Raw genomic sequence first — 10782 nt, 5'->3', positions numbered from 1 at the left:
CGTGAGTTTTAAGCCACCAAGTCTGGGACGCGAACCGCGGTCGACTACGTGGGAGTCCAGCGACATAGCCATTACACTAACTGCTGGTTCCCCCCCTTTTTTTTTTTTTTTCTATTTTCTTAGTTTTTGAACTCTCATTTCGGTGTGTCTGTATTTAATTTTCCAGGCATAGCACTCCCTTGAGAACTTGGAGATTTGGTCTGGTGTTGGTAAATTCTTTCAGGTTCTGTGTGTCTGAGAATGTTCTTGTCTTTTCTTCCCACATGAAGGGTAATTTTGCTGGTACAGTATTCTTGGTTGAAATAGCCTTTCCTTTAACACTTTGAATATATTTTCCCATTCTTTCCTTGCTGGTATTGTTTCTGATGAGAGGTCAGTTGTTAGCCTGATGGGATGTCCTTTGTAGGTAACTTGACATTTCTCTCTTGCCAATCTTAGTGTCTTGTCTTTGCCTGTGGTTTTGGTCAATCTGGCTATAATGTGTCTTGAAGAAGATCTTGGATTGATTCTGTTTGGGGTCCTTTGTATTTCTTGGGTCTGGATCTTTGAATGCCTCTCTAGATTTGGGAAGTTTTCTTCCAGGACTTCATGGAATAGATTATCAATGCCCTTATTAGTCTCTTCACCTTCTGGGATACCAATTATTTGGATGTTTGGACATTTGATAGTATCTAGTATTTCTTGTATATTATTCTCAATTTTTTTTGGCAATTTTCTCAGTCTTCATGGTGGATTTTTCTAGGCCAGTGATTCTATCTTCTACATCTGAGATTCGATTTTCTGTATGATCTAGTCTGCTTTTAGTACTTTCAAGGGAGGTTTTGACTTCCTGTATTACAGCCTTCATTTCTAACAGGCCCATTTGATTCTTTTTTGTAGTATATATTTCCTCGTTAAATCTTTAAGAGTTTTCTCACCTCCTGGAACTCATCAGTTCTTTTCTCCTGCCTCTTCTGCAGTTCATTTTCTCTCTTCCATCTCTGTTAGCTTTGTCATTATGAATATTCTAAATTCTTTATCAGACATTTCCATGAGTTTCATTGTGCTGAGGATGAAAAGGTGTTATTATTTTCCCTTGGAGGAGAGGAATTTTCTTGCTTTCCCATATTTCTTGTGACCCTGCGGTGATTTCTAGTCATCTGATGGATGGTGTGTTTCTTCCTAATTCTTGAAGTTCAGTCTGGGCATTTGGAGGTGTGCAGAAGGAGGTGATCTGCAATCTCTCTTTTGTTCTGTTTTCACAATTTGTGCATCAGCCTCAACCAGAACAGAAGAATATTCTGACACTAATTGTATCCAGATATTTGGATGCTGTTCACTTGGACCTGTCTAGACACTTAGTGTGTAGAGGCTCCTCTAGGTTCCTAGTCTGAACAGAATCAGGGTCCCCTCCACTCCTGGATCTCTGGTGACTGTGGAGACGTCCGAATCCCCTGCTGCCCATCCCCAGTTCCGTTCCATCTAGAGAGTTTTTCTCAAAATATTTTTTTCAAATGTAACTTACAAGAAGAAAGAGCATAGATCGCAAGCACATGCTCACCAGTGAGAGACGGACACAGAGAGGCAGAGGTGAGAGCACCCCATGGAGAATAGTCATGCTGCAATGCCTTCTCTTCTCTCTCTCTCTCTCTCTCTCGGGGATTGTAGGCATGCATGCACACTTGGCTGGTGTGTTTCACAAACCTCCAGATCTCAGACTTGAACTGTGAGCTCAGCCACATGGGATCTAGCTGCCTTAACCAAAAGGCCATGGAGCTGGCCCTGATTTAATATATTTTTGCAAGTGAGCGCAGATAAAATTCCATATTAGAAACGTTCCCAAGTTCATTTTTGTCAGGGTAGTTTGGCCAGGAGCTCACCTCCTGTTATGTGGCCTGGTTCCTAACAGGTTAGGGACCTCTGCTCTAGAGGACTATTATTCAGAGAATAATTATTTCTTACCCCTGATAGTAGAGTGAGAATTCTCGAAGGGTAGACTTGACTAAGTTACCCTCAAGTGCAGAGCACCTACCATAGTGTGTGTGTGTGTGTGTGTGTTTTCATGTGGATATTTTTGAATGAATGAATTTTCCAGTGCGTGTTATCTACATGGTGCACACGCACACTTCCTACCACTTGCTAAAGCTCTCTCTACCTGCTTGGTAACAGAGACCTCACATTGTTGTATGAGTTGAATTCCCCCCGAATCCTATACCATGAAAAGAAGTCTCACGGGGAGGAGTCACTTCAGCCTCCATTTCTCCAGAACGTGTTGCTAACCAAAGGTTTGCTCTGTGGGCCAAGGCTTCGGCTTCATCTGCTCTCACATAAAGGAAGCTAATGCTCTTCTCAGAATTTCCATTACCATGGTTACTGGTATGGGGTAGCTTTCCTTCGAATTTCAAAAGCATTCCTCTAATTATTTTTTTTCTGGTTATGTGTAGAAATTAAACAACAACAACAAAAAAGGAAGCTGCCCTATCACCTGGAACTGTTCATTCCCTTCACCATGCTAGAAAAAGTTTCCCTTTATGAAAAATGTGGACTCTTCAGTGAAATGGTCAAGTGGAACAGTTTGGAGAATCGGCAAATCCTGGGAGGCTTCTAGAAGTACTGCGGTGAGCGGAATGATGCCCTTCCCCCTAGCCCCAATTAGTCCTAATTATTCTGTGTCCTAATCTTCCGCCCTCCTCCCGACAGCCGAATATGTTACTTTATCTGGCAAGAGTCTTTGGAGATGTGATTAAGGTTAAGGGCCTTGAGATGGGGGAAGGATTAGCATGGATTATCTCAGGGGGCCCAGTGTAGTCACAGGAGCCCTTGAAAGCAGAGAACCTGTTCTGGCTGCAGAGAACCAGCGAGATGGCAGTGTGAGAAGGTCTTGACCTGCCAGGGATGGCAGAAGGGGGCCGGGAGCCAAGAAATGCACGTGGACTCTAGAAGCTAGAAAAGGTCAGGAAGCAGATTCCGTGCTAGAGCCTCTAGAAAGGTGGCAGCCCCGGTGACATGCTGAGCGAGACCTGTGTTGTATGTTAGACCTGCTGCAAAGGGAGGCGACGCATCGGCATCGTTTAAGCCACCAGCTTTAGGGCAACGTGTAGCAGCAGAAACAGGAAACTACCACAGAGGACAGGGCACCTCTTTGGTTTCTACGTGTGGCTGGAGCTAAAGACGAGGTTGCAAGCACGCAGCAAGGAGTTTGGTTAGTGACACTCCTTCGCGTCATATAAATATTCCTGGGTGTCAGAAAATGCCTTTATCTTTAGGCGTGAACTCTGTTTCTAGAATTCACGTTCTTTCCCTTTCCTGCTGTGAACATTAGAGTGTCCAGTACAGGACGGGAGGGTAAAGGATGAGGGCAAGCAGAGTTGGAAGCACTTGAAGAGGTTGCTGAGGCTTCCTGCCCCCAAACACCTGCCCCCTCCTAAGTCTGAAATTCAACAATTAGAGACCCCTAACTTGCATCTTCTTCAGTTTTCAGGACTTTTTTCATATTATACACACTTATCCTGGGGCCAGCAGGTGGCATGGTGGTTAAGGCGCTGAACTCCCACATGACTGGCTGCAGTTCAAGTCCTGAACCTGGCAGCTCGAATATCATGCTGGGCACATGCGTGTGCATGCCCAAGGTCCCAGGAGGAGAACGGAGGAGAAGGGATTATGGTGTGGTCATCCCCTTTCGGGGAGATTTCTCTTTCCATCTCTCTTTCTCCAGCAAGCACACACGCCCTATGGCAAAAATCTTAAAAAACAAACAAATAATACACCCTAACATAAAAGAACCACGTTTCCCTCTCCTAGTGAGATAACTACCATGAGATTGATCTTCTAGGAGAATCTGCTGATTTTCCATTAATGTGGGACAGATGCAAATAGATTATATGGGAACAGGAAGGGAGGAGCAAACTTGCTGTCATGATTTTGTCAAAGAGCTGTTATGCACAATAGTCAAGGAAGTTTAAATGCGATGTTAAAGGGAAAACGTTACTCGTGTTTATTAAGTGCCTGCTCTGTGCTAGGTGTTTTATTTAGGCTATCTCATTTAATCTTTCAATGACTCTGTGAAGCCTCTGGTGTGGGATTTCATTTTACTCTGTTTACAAGCTGGTCTGTTAACCTGTGAATGTTTAGAATGAATTTCCCAGCATGCGCCTCTTATTTCTGACTTGAGTGGAAGATGCGAGACTCTTAGGTCAGAGAGAAAGAACTGATTCTTCACTGTCTTAGCGAAGAACACAAACATCAGCATTACCATCAATCCCCTTTGCTGAAAGACTCCGAGGCAAGCTGACATGGGTCCAGATGGACACGGTTTCTTCAGCGGGGTTGCATCGTAGTGGAGGAACCCTGAGCTGAGCCACTCCACCGCTGTTACAACGAGTACTGAGTGAGCGTGTTCTTTGTCGGGGGGTGCCCACGGTAAGCACAGTCCTGAGAAATGGTTTGGGTAAAGGGTAGTCAGGGCCTTGCATTCTTGGAATAACTTCTACACCCAGTGTGGTTGGAAAGAAAGAATTGTCTCTCCCAACCCCAAATAAGTACTATTATTGCCATCTTGCAAACAAGAAAATTGAGGCAAAAGAAAGTTGAACAACTTGTCCAAGACACAGAGATGATGAGGCCAGGGTTCCAATCCATCGCCATCTTCTGAAGTCCACGGTATTTTCTCCATATGTTGTCACTAAGAGAGCCGTCGGAAAACGATAACACATTGATCTTTTTTAAAAAGAATTATTTTATTTAACTTTACTTATTTATTTAAATTTAACCAGAGGGGAGCAGGGAGAGAGAGAGAGAGAGAGAGAAAGCAAGCCACCTGGTCTGGGACTCAAACCAGGGTTGGCCATGTGGGAGGCTAGCACCCTTACCTACCATGCCACATGCCAGCCCAGTCTTTTGATTTTTTTTTAAGAAGAATTATTTATTTGTTGTTATATTATTATTATTTTAATGTGACCAGAGAGAGACAGGGAGAGTGGGAAAGCAAGCCGCCAGGTCCTGGACTTGAACTGTGGTCGGCCATGTGGGAGTCCAGAGTCCTTAACCACCATGGTGCCTGCTGGCCCCACCACATTGGTCTTTTATGAATTGGTAAAGTAACCAATGAAAACCTGGTATTTAAAAAATTACCAGGAAGCCAGACCATGAAACCGTGGTAAAATGGGCTACTTTGGGGGCAAGCAGGTGATGTGGTGATTAAAGCACTGGATTCCCACATGGCCGACCATGGCTTGAGTCCTGGACCTGGCAGCTTGAAAATCACGCTGGGGACATGGGTGTGCTTGCCCAAAATCCCGAGAGGAGAATGTAGAAGAAGGGATTGCCATCCTCTCTTGAGGTGGAGGTTGATTTCTTACTTATCTCTGTCTTTTTTTCTCTGTCTCTCTCCGGTAAGTGCGTGTGCCCTAGAGCAAAAACCATGAAAAGAAAGTGGTACTTTGTGAGGCCGTGTCTCATGGGAAGGTGCCCCGTGATCTGGAGATCACGTCTGAGGGCACACATGTGCCTGTGAGTGAAGAAGGGCTGAGGGCTGCAGGGTGAACTGCGGTACTGGGGCCTTGTTGGGGTGCACGCTCTCTCCCTGGCTTGCTTGTTCACTTATGGAAGTAATAAACAAGGTTAAAACAAGTACTGGAGGGGCCCAGCCACAGTGGCGCAAGTGGGAGGTGCTCCTGTGAGGTGTCTGAAATTGCACAGGAGCCCCGGTTCGGTACCCAGGCCAGGCTTGGTTAGGCGTGCCCGTGGTTCTAGCTAACTGGGCGGCTGGGGCAGGAGGGTCATGATATGGTGAGGCTGTCAAAAATCTCTCTCTCCCTGTCGAAAATCTTTCTCTCTCCCACTCTTTCTTCCTCTCTCACATGTGCTCTCTCACTCTTTTGTTTAAAAATAAATTACTGGGACCAGCAGATGGTGTAATGGTTACCTCGCTGGATTCCCGTATAGTTGACCGTGGTTTGAGCCCCGGTCAAACTTGAAACTCCCACCTGCCACGTGTGCATGCATGCATGCCCAAAATCCCAAGAAGAGAATGGATGAAAGGAATTGTAGCATGGCTGTGCCCCCCGGGGGTGTGATTTCTTGCTTTCTGTCTCTTTTTTCTCTCTGGCAAGTGCATGCACCCTATAGCAGAAATGTCTCTCAAAAAATAAAAATAAAAAATAAAAATAAATAAATAAATGACTAGAAGACATTTGGGTTTCTGGCGGACATGCAAAGATTTTTTATTCATCCCTTAATTTCCAAGAATTACTAAAAACCCAGATGTGGGGCTCCAAGGTTGGATGGAGAACGGGAAGGGAATGGAGGAGAAGTCGAGTAATGTGTCTCAGTTTACTAGTGCTCTAGGCTCCCAGCTCAGACCTTGAGAGTCTGGAGAACTTCCACATTCAGAGAGGCTGCTTTTCCTGAACTCCTACTTGCTTTACAGTGAGAGTCTTTCCTCTGGCGTCTCTGGCTCTTTGGTTTCACTGAAGTATTAACCTGGGCAGCTTCAGTGGGAATTTATCATTGCATTAAAGAAAAAAATACTTTCCTTTTTTGAGAGTTTTTTTTTTTTTTTTTTTTTTGCATAGGGCATGTTCATTTGCCAAAGAGACAGAGAGACAGAGAGCAAGAAATCACTCCCCAGGGGAGATGGTCCCGCCGCAATCCCTTCTCCTCCATTCTCCTCTCAGGATCTTGGGCATGCACGCAAACATGCCTGGCGTGGCTTTAAGCCACTGGATCCGGGACTCGAACCATGTAGACTACATGGGAGTCCAGCGACATAGCCATTACACCAACTGCTGGTCCCGAAAAAGATACGTTTTGATTCAGAAAAACTCAACCTCTTTTTTCAAGGTCTCAATGTTAGAAGACAGAATAAATGTTATGAGATTCCTTAGAAGAAATCTTTCAGTCTGAATGCTCTTTTCACACAAAGGACAGACTCTAAGTTCTCAAATGTCTCCGAGAAAGACGGTGATAACCGAGGGCTACACTGTGGTACTTCAGGTTTCCGATAAAAGCTGAGAATGAAAACAACTTTTCTGACCCTTGTGACATCAGTTATCTAAACACGTCACTTGTCAAAAGACAATTAGGGTGGCAGACCTTGAGGCAGGGAAATTCTCAGCTTCCAGAGCCTTAGGAAAATACTAAGTGCCACCTCTTCCCCCAGCCTAATTCATGGTTCTTCTTTAGATCTAGTCTTGTGATTTTATATCCCTTATGGATTAATTCCTAGTGATCATTGCCTAGAAGCAAGTGTACTTTGAAAGTTACAAAAGTGGGCCAGCAGGTGGCGTGGTGGTTAAGGGTACTGAACTCCTACGTGGCCAACCATAGTTTGAATACCGGACCTGGTGGCTTGCTTTCTAACTTTCTCTCTCTCTTTCTGCCCCTCTCTGGTCAAATTAAAATAAATAAAATAAATAAAGTTAAATAAAATAATTCTTTAAAAAGAAAAAGAAAGTTACAAAAGTGACTAGTATATTTGAGACTTATTCATGCAAAAGTCTGCTGGAAGGATATTGACCCACCTGTCAACCTAGGCTGTCCTTAGGCCGTGGGACCATGGGATCCAGGAGCTCTTTTGCATTCTCGCCTGAGCATGGGTCACCTGGGGTGAGAAGGAACTCTCCCCTTGCTCCTGGCTTTTTATTTCACAGTGTGTCTCTTTGACTTGACCCCTCTTTTCCTTCTTGCAAAGAACACATGCACACCTCATCCTTAGGGCCGGTGGTAGTGTTTGGAGGCAGAAGTCCAAGGGCAGGCCAGGCATGCTCCAGCAGCTGAGGCGCCATCCTGGCTGGGTGGCTCGCCTCTTTGTGTGTTCGTGGGAGCGCTGGGTTGTTCTTCCTATTCATTCATTTGAGGATTATTTACCGAGCAATGCTGTGTGTTGAGCACTTCCTGGCCTTGGGAGTGTCGTGGTCAATGGAGTTTACATTCTAGTACATAGTTAATAAAAAAAACCCCTAACGTGTAACTCGTCAGCTCACGCTATGTGATGGGAAGAGAAAGAGGGCAAACAGATGGAGAGTGATGAGACATCAAGGTGGAGGGAGTTTTTTTTTTTTTTTTTTTTTTTTGTGTGTGTGTGTGTGTGTACTCACCAGGGGTAGACAGAGAGACGCAGACAGAAGGAGAGGAAAAGCACTCCCCATGGGGCCTGGGTGTGCCGCAACCCCTTCTCCATCTTTCCCTCCTTCAGGGATTTTGGGCATGCATGCACACCTGCCTGGCATGTTTCTCAAACCACTGGGTCCAGGACTTGAACTGTGTGCTTGGCCATGTGAAATCCGACTGCCTTAATTAACCATCAGGCCACGGTGCTGGCCCTGGAGCTATTTTTTGTTGGTGAAGAGGAACGTCCTCTCTGATAAGGTGATATTTGAGTAGACACCTGAAAGAAGGGAGGGAAAAGGCTGCAGGAGGCACGGTACATGGGTTCTGCGTGCCGCATATCTCCGGATATATATATATATATATAAAGAGATTTTTGGCATAGGGTCTATGTGCTTGCCAGAAAGACAGAGAGAGATAGAAAGACAGAAAGTGAGAAACCACCTCCCCAGCCCCCCAGAGGGGATGGCCATGCTGCAATCCCTTCTCCTCCACTCTCCTCTTGGGATTTTGGGCTCACATGCACACGTTCCTGGCGTGAGTTTCAAGCTGCCAGGTCCAGGACTTGAACTGCGGTCAACTACGTGGGAATCCATCTATGTAACCATTACTCTTTCTGTTGGTCCCATCCTTGGATATTTTAAGAAACAGCAGACAGGCCAGTGTAACCAGGGCAGACTGAGTGAGCTGGGAGCATAGGGTGAGAGGACAAAGAGGCCGCTGGGCCCCAGGCCATGGGATTGTGATAGTTCATAGATTTTACTTGAGCAAGACAGGAAGCCACTGGGAAATTTTGAGCAGCGAACCGTGACTTGATTTGATGTATTCTAGAAGAATCACTATAATTTTATCTATAATTTATTTAAAATACTTTATATTTGACAGCAGTTTTCCAACACTTAATGACCCTTTTTTCATTAAAGAAATATATTGCTACTATGTTATTGGGTATATTTAAGAATTATATTCTGGGCCATGCTAGAATAGGGAATGCTTTCTGGGAAAGAAAATAGAGATTTAGGAAGCTGTTTGTCTGCATCTCCATGATGGATAGGAATCTCTTTTTTTAAGAGAGATTTTTGCTCTAGGATGTGTGTGTTTACCAGAGACACAGGGAGAGAGAAACAGAAAGCAAGAAGTCATTCCCAGGGGAGATGGCTGTGCCCCAATGCCCTCTCCTCCATTCTCCTCTTGGGATCTTGGGCACACACACACACACGCACCTAGTAAGTTTCAAGCCGCGGGTCTGGGACTTGAATTGGGTTGACTCCATGCGAGTCCAGCGATGTAACCATTGCGCCACCTGCTGGTCCCAGGTGGATACAAACCTTAGTCCTTGTGCTTGGGTGTATGAGAGTGTAAATCTTCATTTTTTCATAAATGTACTTCGGTATGAGCCCTACTGCATTCGGAGTCCCTTCTTAGGTGGTTTCGTAGAAGTGAGAGGTGGGAGTGCATCAGAGCAGTGATTCTCCAAGGGTGGACCCCCGGGCCACAGCCTCGGCGTCCCCCGAGGCCTTGTGAGGACTGCAGATTCCCAGTGCTCACCCCGATCAGCGGAATCAGAACTCTGAAGGCGGACCTAGGAACCTGATTAAGATAATTCTGATACTCACCCATGTCTGTGAAGGACTTCCTTACAGGAAGTGTCCAGTCATGGGACGGCGAGTCTGTGTTGCCGTCTGTCCACAGAGACATCTGCAGAGACCTCTCGCTTTCAGTGCTGGTCCACTCAGGGCCCAGGCCTGCCTTTCATTTCTGATGGCAAGCCCTTCCCAGCCTAGTTCTCTTTCTCTCAGCTAATTCCGGTGTCATTCTGAGGTGTAGGATGTGTTCTGCTGCTGTATTGCATTGAGCGATGGGATTTTGTTGTTGCTGTTGTTTTGAGAGAGATTTTTGCTATAGGGCATGTGTGCTTGCTGAAGAGACAGACAGAAAGCAAGACGTCACCCCCCCAGAGGGGATGGCCATGCTGCAATCCCTTCTCCTCCATTCTCCTCTTTGGATTTTGGGCCCACACACATATGTGCCTGGCGTGACTCTCAAGCCACCGGGTCTGGGACTTGAACTGTGGTTGACTGCATAGGAATCCAGTGCTTTAGTCATCATTCCACCTGCTAGTCCCAAGCTATGAGAAATTTCATCATGATAGAACAGGGGTGCATACATGTCAGGGAGAGAGAGGAGAGAGAGAAGCACCATCCACATAATCTGGTCTGGTCCCTCTGCTCCTTCTCCAGTCCCCCAGCTCGTCAGACCGTGGGCACTTGAGCACATGCCTACTATATTTCAGGCTAACCGGGCTGGGGGTTTGAACCGTGGTAGCCATGCAGGATCCAGCAACTCTTGAGGAGTACGTTACCATTGTTCCACAGAGCTAGCTTAGCTAGGGAACCTTCTGTGGCATTATCTAAACTCAGGCTGCTTTGGGGCTCTCTCAATGTTGTACAATTTTCCTGCTATTTCCTCATTACTTTGAGGCTTGGGGAACTCGTGCACCCCGTATCCCTTATTCCTATGGAATCTAGGTGTCTTCATAGCCTCAGTGCAAGAATGGGTGTCCATGTTTTCTCTGCTCAGGGAGCCAGCAGGTGGCATGGTGGTCGGGTTGGCTGGACTCCCACATGATTGACTGCAGTTCGAGTCCTGGACTGGGAGACTTGCTTTCTCACCTCCCCTCTCTCTCTGATCAACTTC

The sequence above is a fragment of the Tupaia chinensis genome, unplaced genomic scaffold (assembly GCF_000334495.1).
Source record: "Tupaia chinensis unplaced genomic scaffold, TupChi_1.0 Scaffold148626_1, whole genome shotgun sequence".
In the NCBI taxonomy this organism is placed as follows: domain Eukaryota; kingdom Metazoa; phylum Chordata; class Mammalia; order Scandentia; family Tupaiidae; genus Tupaia; species Tupaia belangeri.
The sequence above is the reverse complement of the archived record's forward strand: the minus strand, read 5'-3'. Positions refer to the sequence as shown.